The 12,528-nt window shown below is 43.2% G+C and overlaps 1 protein-coding gene across 7 annotated transcripts in view; it reads right to left on the bottom strand.

The window, feature by feature from the left end:
- Positions 1-12,528, bottom strand: part of NFATC2 (nuclear factor of activated T cells 2) — a 109,504-nt gene that overhangs the window by 75,665 nt on the left and 21,311 nt on the right. The gene's annotated exons all lie outside the window — the stretch shown is intronic.

Below are 12,528 nucleotides of genomic sequence, written 5' to 3'. Positions count from 1 at the left end.
ACAGACTCTCTATATAGCGGCCTTATACTAACCACAATGGAGGAGACTATACAGACTCTATATAGCGGCCTTATACTAACCACAATGGAGGATATACAGACTCTATATAGCGGCCTTATACTAACCACAATGGAGGAGACTATACAGACTCTATGTAGCGGCCTTATACTAACCACAATGGAGGACATACAGACTCTCTATATAGCGGCCTTATACTAACCACAATGGAGGAGACTATACAGACTCTCTATATAGCGGCCTTATACTAACCACAATGGAGGAGACTATACAGACTCTATATAGCGGCCTTATACTAACCACAATGGAGGATATACAGACTCTATATAGCGGCCTTATACTAACCACAATGGAGGAGACTATACAGACTCTCTATATAGCGGCCTTATACTAACCACAATGGAGGAGACTATACAGACTCTCTATATAGCGGCCTTATACTAACCACAATGGAGGAGACTATACAGACTCTATATAGCGGCCTTATACTAACCACAATGGAGGAGACTATACAGACTCTATATAGCGGCCTTATACTAACCACAATGGAGGAGACTATACAGACTCTATATAGCGGCCTTATACTAACCACAATGGAGGAGACTATACAGACTCTCTATATAGCGGCCTTATACAGAGACTTTTCCCACAAAACTATATATTCCTCTGTTCTGCTTCTCCGGCTCTATAACATGCCGCCATACATCAATGTGACAGATTCCCTTTACACAAGGCTATTGGATAAACGCCTGACACTTAGCAAAGTGAAATGAAAAGTTCTCTGTCCGGCCAAGTGAGAAGTAACCCAGCAGTGAAAGCCGGACGCATTTCCATCCATTGTGCATAATGGCCAAGCCAAAGGAACAGCGCCAGCGAGTTCTCCTTGTACGTCTTTGGTGATTGTTATAAGAAGGCCTTGTCTTTAATCATGCTTCATTAGAGAGTAGAGAGGCTGCGGCAGCGGTCACATTCAGGCACTACAAAGCAGCTGCACATTGTCTATTACCAGGCCGTGGTATGTTACAGCCTTTGTCCTGATTAATTCCAGCCTGGTAACAAGAACAAATCATTTCAATGATGGTTTGCAGCGCTTTGAAGATGAGAAGGGCTTAAAAAAATGTAAGTATAAAAAAAAAAGCCAAACAAACACAATTAGAAATAAGGCGGCAGGTTCAGTATGTTGGCACAGAGTAAATAAGACAATATAGACTTTAAAGAGCATCGCTCATCAAGCCCGGTATTGTTGTGTTTTTCCAAAACTTTTACAGTAAAAAGAATAATTATATGTGGGTAATGGTGAGATTCAGCACATAATAAATCCCACCGACGGCACTACAGCTTGGTTACTTAATGAAAATGGCTGCTGGTGCGTATCCCTTAGGGGCTCTGTATTATAGCTCGGCTTTGTGAGAAGTTATAATAGGGTAATATGGCGCCCAGACAACTTCCTAGGTCCTATAAGATATTCTCATTTCATTGAGAGGCATATGGGGGTTTTGTCCCCACAAATTCTATACAAATCCATAGGAAATTAATTGCGGCATAATCCATCAGCACCGAGGTGTAAGGAAGCATTACACCAGACTGAGCATTATACAGCACCACAGCATGTGGTGTCAGACAGCCATTAAAGCTATGCCTTTAAAGGGATAGATCACCCCAAAAAAATGTTTCAGTTCAACTGGTGCCAGAAAGTGCCAGAGATAATTTCTCTCTATAATTTGTAATTTACTTCTATTAAAGTCTTCTCTCAAGTCTTCCTGTACTTATCAGCTGCTGCATGTCCTGCAGGAAGTGGTGTATTCTCTCCAGTCTGACACAGTGCTCTCTGCTGCCACCTCTGTCCCATGTCAGGAACTGTCCAGAGCAGCAGCAAATCCCCATAGAAAACCTCTCCTGCTCTCCAGACTGGAAAGAATACACCACTTCCTGCAGGACATACAGCAGCTGATAAGTACTGGAAGACTGAGATTTTAATAGTAAATTACAAATCTCTGGCACTTTCTTGCATCAGATGATTTGAAAGAAAAAAAAAAAAAGGTGAACAACCTCTTTAAATATATGCAAGTAAAGCAGAAGTTCGAGGAATATCTGCTAATACAGCACCCAAACACAGTTATACATTCCTCCCTTAAAAACCAGTGATTTTCTATGGAAACAGAACGATTGGCTAAAAAACAATTGCAGCAGCTGGGTGTGGGCTCCTTGTCAATTCCTGTAGAAGCAGCGCCGTACAGGCTCGGTTTTAGGCTATGTTCACATAAAGTCTTTTAAGCTCTGTTTAAAATAACGTCCGTCATTTTGAGTCTAAAATAACAGACGTTATTTAGAAGCCTGGCCTCCCCTTAGTGCAATGACTGGTGTTTTTACATTATTCTAGTTTGGTTACTAATTGGCCGTTGGATGCGGCTTGATTGAAAAGTCCATTGAATTTAATAGTAAAAATGGAGAAAAAACAGTGACAGAAGAAAAGCTAATAAAAAATGTCCCGTTTGCAAAAGACGTCCAAAAATAATGATCATGTTCATTATTTTGACGTCCGCTGTAAAAATGTCCGTTATTCAATACATTGTGTGCGTTGGACGTCCGTCTTTCCATTGACTTCAAGGCATTGCCATCGGAGCCAGTTTAATTGCGGCAATAACAGACGTTTTTTTAAATATCAAAATTAGCTGCTTTTTCTCTATTTTTGAGGTTGTGTGAAAATAGCCTTACAGTGCATCTATATCCTTTAAGGGTCTGTTCACATGTTTGGATTCACAGTATAACATGTGTAGTGATTCTGGACCAAAATGAATCAGGGAACTTACAGATGCAGTAAGTAGCGTCAGAGAAGAGGTTATAAAAAGGAAAACTCTGTACTTCCCCTAACAATTCCAGGATCACATATATTACGTAGCTTATGTCACTAACCACAAGTATAACATTTAGCTACAAAAGTGGCAGTAAGATTAAACCATCACAGCACATGGCGGAGACACCGCTACGAACATAACGTACTGCTTCTTCATATACGGCTAGAACACAAAACGTACAGAAGGGGTACACCGGAAGGAGAAGAAAGGTCCTCAAACCAACCTGTCCTCAAATTATACAGATCTGTAAATTACTTGTATTTATCAGCTGCTGTATGTCCTGCAGGAAGTGGTGCATTCTCTCCAGTCTGACACAGTGCTCTCTGCTGCCACCTCTGTCCATGTCAGGAACTGTCCAGAGCAGCAGCAAATCCCCATAGAAAACCTCTCCTGCTCTGGACAGTTCCTGACATGGACAGAGGTGGCAGCAGAGAGCACTGTGTCAGACTGGAGAGAATATATCACTTCCTGCAGGACATACAGCAGATGATAAGTACTGGGAGACTTTTTAAATAGAGTACCAGAGTACCCCTTTAAGAAACCAGGAACAACTCCCTTGAGCTGTATACTATGCAATGCATGGCAGTGTCCATATTTAGTACCACTAGCACCCTTAGCAATCAATAACAGTGAATTACACTGGTTTATGGTATATTTTATCAGTCTTACATCCTCTACTTATAAGTACGTCTTTAAAACAAAGTCATTTTCTTTAGCGCCACATCAGCCTGGCAATGACTTTCCCCGACTCCTTCACAGGACTGTAAGCGCCATCTGCATAAATGGAGGTCCCAGGGCACAGAATGAGGAGACATTCATCCTTCTCCAGATTGGGTGAGACACATATATTAGTTTGTTTCTATAGAGTACAGAGATCATTCAGGAAAAAAAAACCCTCAACCACTTCCTCAGTGAACTTCCTCCCATGCACTATTCAAATGACAATAATCTGTATCCATCTTCCGTACTTTGCTGCTATTTGCACTTAATGTGATTTGTGACATACAGTTGTTACAGTTACAAATTTACTTTAAACTGTTCCTGAAAAAACATTGGGTGGGAGCTTCTCTCCAGGATTGCTGCAGGAGACGGGCACCATTGTGTGTCTAAGGGTTCTAACAGACCGGCCTGATCATTAATGGAAACGGGTGCTGACCTGCTAGATCACGGCTCGTTTACTGAGCCTATTCGGTCTGATTCTGTCAATTATCCATGTAACGGCCCTAACTGAGCCCATCTCCTGCAGCAAGCCAGGGAGAGAAGTGCCAAACTGCGAGCTGGGGAGTGAGGTGCACACTTCTGCTATCCTCCCATTTCTGATTATTGGGGTCTGAACACAAGTTTTGACATGTCTGTGTGAGCTGTCAAAAGTTTTTTAAAGTGACAGGGACACTAAAGGTGTTAGCCCATCATGAGGACTCATCCCCTATCCACACAGTGAATAAGTGTCTGATCACTCAGCAATGTTTGGAAGCTCCATAGAGAATGAATGGGGTGCTGGTTGGGAATGATTTCCTCTTTATTCAGGATGGTGAGACCACCACCCATCAGCTTGTTATCCCGTATCCCTTACCCATAGCTGCCTATAGAATCACATTAGGTCATGTTCACACCCTGACAACATCCATCAACTACTTTATGAATTCTTGCGGTTTTCCGTGCAATGCCAAGAAGATGAAACCTGCAGAACAAGGACTACACTGACAGATTATAGTGGGGTACTTCAGCTCCTGCTACATTGTCTGCCATTCTTTTCCCCATTAAGTTGTAATAAAGAAAAACTTATTTGGAGAAATAAAAGATGAAACATGTGACTTGAGGCTACAGTAATAGGAGGAAGCAACTTGTGCAATATCACAAAGAACTGACTCATCAGGTCACCGACATTGCAGAAACACTAAGACTTCAACCAGCTTCATATCACTTCATAGTACAAGCACATCTAAAAAGAAAAAAAAATTATAATATATCTTATTAGAGAAAATGCCTTTTTAATCATTTATCGGGTCACTGAAGGACCATATACACACGGCCCATAACAGAAAGGAGAACTGATCTGCAGATGCTGTGGTAAACTCTTGTGTTATATCTCCCCCAGAAATAATCTATACGCTACAGAGTTAGGGTGGGTTCACACTGAGGAATTCTCGCGGATTTTCAGGCGGATTCCGAATCAAAATGCGCGCGGAATCCGCACGGAATTCCGCCCGTAAAGAATGAACATTGTGAATGTACATTGGCTTTAATAGGCTTTCCGCTTATTTGTTCACACAGCAGAATTTCCGTGCTCAAAATTCCGCTGCGGATCCGCTTTCCGCCTGAAGAATTGACATGTCAATTCTTTGGGGGGATTCCGCTAGAGGAATCCTATAGGAGTCAATGGGGCTTTAATTCTGCTTGAAATTCTGCTCGAATTCCGCTTACATTCCGCTCAAATTCTGCTCCTATTCTGCCAGAGCTGAATAGGCGAGGAATTTCAAGCAGAAAACTTTCCTTTACAATTCCTCGAGAATTCCCCAGTGTGAACCCACCCACAGGGTGGGTTCATTCTACGGAATACTCGTGGATAAACTTCGCGGAATTCCGTCGGCTGTCCGCGCACACGCCTTTCTGCCGGCTCCATAGACACCATTCTATGGGCCGGCGTATTCCGCTATCCGCCGAAAGAAGTGACATGTCACTTCTTTCGGCGTATAGAGGAATACGCTGGCCCATAGAATGGTGTCTATGGAGCCGGCGGAAAGACACACGGCCGTGCTGCGGAATTCCGCTGACATTGTCTGCAAGAATTCCGTAGTATGAACCCACCCATATAGGGGAGCAGCTCCCCCCATTCTGTATATAGTGTACAGAGACATAGCAGCTAGTCTCCTGCTTCTGAGGGTGTACTATAGAGATATAGGGGGGCAGGACCCCCTCTTCTGTATATACAGTGTATGGAGACACCATAACAGCTAGTCCTCTGCTTCTGAGGGTGTACTATAGAGATATAGGGGAGCAGGACCCCCTCTTCTGTATATACAGTGTATGGAGACACCATAACAGCTAGTCCTCTGCTTCTGAGGGTGTACTATAGAGATATAGGGGAGCAGGACCCCCTCCTCTGTGTATATACAGTGTATGGAGACATCATAGCAGCTAGTCTCCTGCTTCTGGGGGTGTACTATAGAGATATAGGGGGGCAGGACCCCCTCTTCTGTATATACAGTGTATGGAGACATAGCAGCTAGTCTCCTGCTTCTGAGGGTGTACTATAGAGATATAGGGGAGCAGGACCCCCTCTTCTGTATATACAGTGTATGGAGACATAGCAGCTAGTCTCCTGCTTCTGAGGGTGTACTATAGAGATATAGGGGGGCAGGACCCCCTCTTCTGTATATACAGTGTATGGAGACATCATAGCAGCTAGTCTCCTGCTTCTGGGGGTGTACTATAGAGATATAGGGGAGCAGGACCCCCTCTTCTGTATATATACAGTGTATGGAGACATAGCAGCTAGTCTCCTGCTTCTGGGGGTGTACTATAGAGATATAGGGGGGCAGGACCCCCTCTTCTGTATATACAGTGTATGGAGACATAGCAGCTAGTCTCCTGCTTCTGGGGGTGTACTATAGAGATATAGGGGAGCAGGACCCCCTCTTCTGTATATACAGTGTATGGAGACATAGCAGCTAGTCTCCTGCTTCTGAGGGTGTACTATAGAGATATAGGGGAGCAGGACCCCCTCTTCTGTATATACAGTGTATGGAGACACCATAACAGCTAGTCCTCTGCTTCTGAGGGTGTACTATAGAGATATAGGGGGGCAGGACCCCCTCTTCTGTATATACAGTGTATGGAGACACCATAACAGCTAGTCCTCTGCTTCTGAGGGTGTACTATAGAGATATAGGAGAGCAGGACCCCCTCTTCTGTATATACAGTGTATGGAGACACCATAACAGCTAGTCCTCTGCTTCTGAGGGTGTACTATAGAGATATAGGAGAGCAGGACCCCCTCTTCTGTATATACAGTGTATGGAGACACCATAACAGCTAGTCCTCTGCTTCTGAGGGTGTACTATAGAGCAATATATGGAGACATCATATCAGCTAATCTACAATCTTAGCGACAACTAAACATTAGAGACAGAGCCTGCAAGGGGGAGGAGGAGGGGGGGTGCCATATACCAGTTAGGCCAGAAATAGTACTGCTGCTCGTATACAAATATGAAAAATATATAGAAATATGTGCATCCTTGTTGACATTTTGATTATCCTGGACAAACTCAATCCAATTCCACAGCAGAATTGTCTAAGCAGATCCCTGATCATTTGAAGCGCAGGACCACGTGACAACCAATGGTGCTTCAATCCACAATCCGTAAGATTAGCAGCCCTGCTATCCCTTTGGCTCTGGGACACTTTGCTCTGGAGTCCTATACCTAATATTACGGCAGAAAAGTAGAAAAGTCCAGCAAAAAAAAAAAAAAAAAGATACTTTACTGAAATGTGCTCCAAGACAGTAAATCAATGCGGTGCGTCCGCTACCAAACCTAAAAAACACATCAATCTTCCAGGACAGGGCTCCGCTTACTGAGCCAAGAAAATGATAGAAATCCAGCACATTCCAATCCCAGACTGATGCTGCGAGAAGCTGTGCTAGGTGCAACCAGGGTTAGGGAGCAGATTCTGGCTATTATAGTGGGTAAGTATGATGCCAGACATGGCACCTACAGTATATTACACTGCTAATCTTACCAATAGTCCACATGTGATACATGGATTTTGTCGCAAATTTTACCCCAGACTTTCACAACAATCAGAAGACCCTGATTTCCCATTATATTTTTTCCTGGTATAGTATATGTGGATGGGGTGTTAAGATCTCCACCCATGTAAATTATACTATAAATACTTTTAGTTCATAATCCGTGACTAACCCACATGGTCTGAATTCACCCTGAGGCTGGGATTACATGTAGTATTAGACAAAACTAGGAGTGGACTAGACACAGAGTGTAACTACAAATGGAATCATTTTCTGTGTTTTGGATCCACTCCTGCTTTTGGCTAAAGAAATACTGATCAAACACTGAACCAAAATGCTTTCTGTGAACTGTGATCACCACAATTCCTAGTAATGGTAGAATACAGCCTAGAGCAGGGATGAGGAACCTGCGGCCCTCTAGCTGTCATAGAACTACAATCCCATCAGGCCTGGACAGCCAACGCTAAAAGCTAAAGCTCTGGCTGTCCAGACATTATGTAAATTGTAGTTTTGCAACAGCTACAGGGCCGCAGGTTCCCGATCACCGATCCCTGGCCTATAGAATCAGAGGAAAAAGCTACAAGAGGTTCAGTGAGCGGCACTAGAAATAGAATTGGTGTCCTTCACTGTGCAACACTTAAAGGGGTTATCCAGCGCCACAAAAACATGGCCAGTTATCCCCTTCTCTTGTCTCCAGATTGGGTGGGGTTTTAAACTCATGGCCCAATTCCATGGAATGATTATCCTTCATAAACTCGCTCCAACGACCGCTCGTTAACGATAATCGCCTCGCGGAATTGGTGTAAATGAGCGAACGACAAAGACGAAATCGTTATACTGTCGTTCAAAAATGGTTTTCAGCATGTCGAAAAAAAGTCGTTGAAAGATAATTCGCTAATCGGTTCCTAAAATTAGAAATCTTTCAGTCGTTCGTTAAAAAGGTTTAAAAAAAGTATTTGTGTCGTATGGTCATGATCACCCCGGCGAACGTTTTAAATGATCATGTAACAACCGCAAAATAATCGTTACACTACATATATCGTTCACGTTATGTGTTATCGTTCGCTAACAAAAATCGTTAAGTGCGGTCGTTGGAGCGAGTTTATGAACGATGATCGTTCCATGGAATAGGGGTATCAGTTCCATTGAAGTAAATGGAGCTTAATTGCAAACCACATCTGACCAGGAGACAAGACGGGGGAAAAGTTGCCATGTTTTTGTAGCACTGGATAACCCCTTTAACCCCTCATAAGCCCACCTTACCCCAGCACACATTGTGTGGCAAATGCCATGTCAATGCCATGAATACACTCAAAGTTTATGTAATACACTTTTACTACAATGGACAAAGCGTACGTGGGACGTTTATGACTTTTGTCTGATATATATAACTTATTGCTTAACTACTCAGAAGTTCTATACAACAGTGAAACTTGTGCCACTAAAGTGATGGATCCTATAAGCCTTTACTCTCAGTGTTGTGACTGCTGGTTTCTCTTATACACTAGTTTTAGGAGAGTGATACACTTGCCTGCTGCACACACAACACTGGAAGCTACAGCTGGCTACAGTATTTGTACTAATCCAAGGATTTACCCATAAGAAAGCAGCTACATGACTATTCTGGCTCACAGTATAATGCCCCTATTCCACGAGTCGTTTGGAGGAGCAAACGAGCGCTATTAGCGCTCGTTTGCTCCTCGTTCCCCGCTCGCTACCGCCGCTATTCAACGCGGCGTCAGCGAGCGGGTGAGTGCGGGAGGGGCGGTGGGGAGCTGCTGGGGGGGCTGCCCGGGGGATCGCTGATCGTCCGGGCAGCCCATAGGATATAGCAGCATCTGCTGCCGACGGTCCTATTCAACGGAGCGACGGCAGCAGATCGCTGCTATATCAGTCGCTTGTTTTTCAACATGTTGAAAAACAAGCGACTGCAACGATCAGCCGACATGAACGATGTCGGCTGATTGTTGCACTCTATTCCACGGGACGAATATAGTTCGTAGCGGCCGTTATCGGCCGAATACGAACGATATTGCTCCTCTAAACGACCCGTTGAATAGGGCCTTCAGTTATAGTGGTCGGTTACTGTGGATCATCCCTTTGCATTAAAAGGTTTTCCCCGTAATAAACTGATTACAGGGGCTGGGACCACCGGTGATCGACTGTGCACTGTGGGGGAATCCAGCGTCAAGTGTACAAATCCCCTGATGCACCAAAGCATTACACATCTGGACTGCCTACATAACGCACAGGCCTACTAAGCACTACAGTGTGAACTATGCTCTATGTAACAGATTCTATTCTGTCAGGAAGCACATCAAAAGCGCAATACTGCCAGACTAATCACTAGCAGAACACTATGGGGGACATTTACTAAGGAGCCTAATGTGTGTGACTCTTCTAATGAGGATTGGTTTGTATTTTATTAAAATATCTTGCGACTGATCTATTAAAAGCATTGCCATAGCAATTGCATCTAAGTAAAAAAAGAGAAAAAAAAAAAAGTGGCAAAAAAGTCTCAAAATTGTTTGAAAAAAAAAATAAAAAAAGTTGTGCAAACAAATCCACCTGGTACTGACCAGACATAGGCCTGCGCCAGTCTGTGCGACTTTTTAAAAAGTTGCAAACAATAAATTGGGCGCAAATCCTGAATTATGCAAACTTTTGGGTGATTACTCATAACAAGCAGAAAAAAAAATCTAAAAGATAATCACCCATCAAATACTGGTAAAAATAAACATATACATGCTGTGCATTTTCAGCTACATACTGTATTTTATCATTGACTTCTTGGCTGAAAATCCACAGCATATATAGCGTGTGTGAACATACCTTGAGGGACCTGCTGCAGATTTGATGCTGCGTGCCATCATTTAGTAACATTAAATCTGCTGCAGATACTGTACATGTGAATGGACTCCTGTTCTGTAAGTCATGTCAGTAAGTAATAAAGTGGCTCATATGTTTAAAAAGTTACATTTTTGTCATCTTTTGTCAGCACCATGCTAAGACCCAGCTTCGTGGAAAAGCGACCACAAGGGTGTCACCACAATTAGGACAAATGTCTACAACTAGTGTAAAAAAATAAAATAAAAATCATACTACCTGCAAAGTGTAACCACAACCATAAAGTGCAGTGTACATGCCTGAAGGTGTAAAGAAGCATGATACAATGTGGTGAAACAAGATTCCTTTGTAAAAATATGTTATCTGACAATATGTATATTTTTAAGCACAACATATCTCATTTTTTTAACCCCTTTGATTCCTGTGATAGGTGACTGACAGTATTGTAAGAGGTGTGTCAACTAACTCCAGATTATAAAACCCACAGCAGACCACGTGGATAGGTCCATCATTCTAAGGGTCCTATAACACAGGACAATTATCGTGCAAAGAATTGTCATATCGTTCCAATTTAAACGATAATCGTTCTGTGTAATTGCAGGCAACAATCGAAAAATCGTTTGTATGTCGTTGATTGTTCATTTAGATCTGAACCTTAAATTATTGTTCATCGCTTGCTGTAATTCCATTCGTTCGCTCAAGTTCCGCATTTCACTAATCGTTCACTGTAATTCCACATTCGTTCATTCAAGTTCCGCATTTATTCACTATTCGTTCAGTGTAATTGCACATTGTTCATTGTTCTCCTGGGATCAGAAGGAATAAACGATCTTAGTAACCATGGTAACTAACGACTATCGCTCTGTGTAATATGGTGAACAATTTCAGGATAATGATAAACAATGTCGTTTACGATCGTTTATCGTTAGTCGTTAAAAAACGCTCTATGTTATAGTACCCTAAGGCCTGTTAGTGTGGACATTACAGTACCCTCATTGATGTGGATGGACCACCATACACATCCATAGTTTCTATAGATCTGTTATAGGGCAGTGATCAGTGCAGCAATAAAATACTGGCATGTCATGTGTGGCATGGATCAACCAATCAAATTGGTAGGTCCATGCAAATGCAGGCGGCTATAGATACATATCATTAATGCTGTCCGTAGTGGAGGATCCGGAATTACAGACAGGATTACTGATGTGTGAATTCATGTAGGCATTAAAGCTTACTGACAGAATACTCTCTTACCTAAACCTATAAGTAAAGGTCTCTGCCAACAGCACACTCACCAGTGCCAAACACAAAAACTAAATGGCATTGATGCTAGAAAAGTGCTGTGCCGTTCTCTGTTGGTTTCCCTCAGCTCCCTACATCCAGCATGGGAGGACCACGTGGCTGCATAGTCATCAGGAGTTCCTTGTGCTGTTCTATCCACATTGGTTGGTCCCCACTTATTGGACATTGGTAGCATACTGTGGTATTACACGGGCCGAGCAGGGCCCGATAATATCTGTAAACGAGCAGCGATCTGCTAGATCGTTGCTCGTTTACTGGGCCTATTACACGGCCCGATAATCGTTTGACAAGAGTTGCAAGGACATCGTTACCGATGTCCTTGAAGCCCTTGCTAAACTGTCATACATTACCCATCCACGTTCCAGGGCTACTCCTGCCATCCGCTTCTCCCGGGGTCCCGTGCGCGCTATAGCTTCACAGCGGCCTCTCAGCTGGTAGGCCGCTAAGCCAATCACAGGCCCGACGAAAATAGGGTCTAACCTATATCAACGATCAACCGATGATCGTTGTCATCGGCTGATCGTTGCATTTATTGCACGGACCGATAATCGGTCCAATTCGGCCGATTATCGTTCCGTGTAATAGTACCCTTAGAGAGGTGGAACACCGTCTGTCATGAGGCAATCCCTTTGAATCTCACAGTTCCTTGCACAATGGATTGGGAAAAAGTCAAAACAAAAACAACTCAGCTCTGTAGTGTTCACAACTAATATGGATACCAGACCCCACCAATCTGATTGTTATAGCACCCAACGC

Source organism: Dendropsophus ebraccatus, chromosome 14, assembly GCF_027789765.1.
Source record: "Dendropsophus ebraccatus isolate aDenEbr1 chromosome 14, aDenEbr1.pat, whole genome shotgun sequence".
In the NCBI taxonomy this organism is placed as follows: domain Eukaryota; kingdom Metazoa; phylum Chordata; class Amphibia; order Anura; family Hylidae; genus Dendropsophus; species Dendropsophus ebraccatus.
Note: the sequence above shows the minus strand (reverse complement) of the source record. Positions and strands in the feature narration are given on the sequence as shown.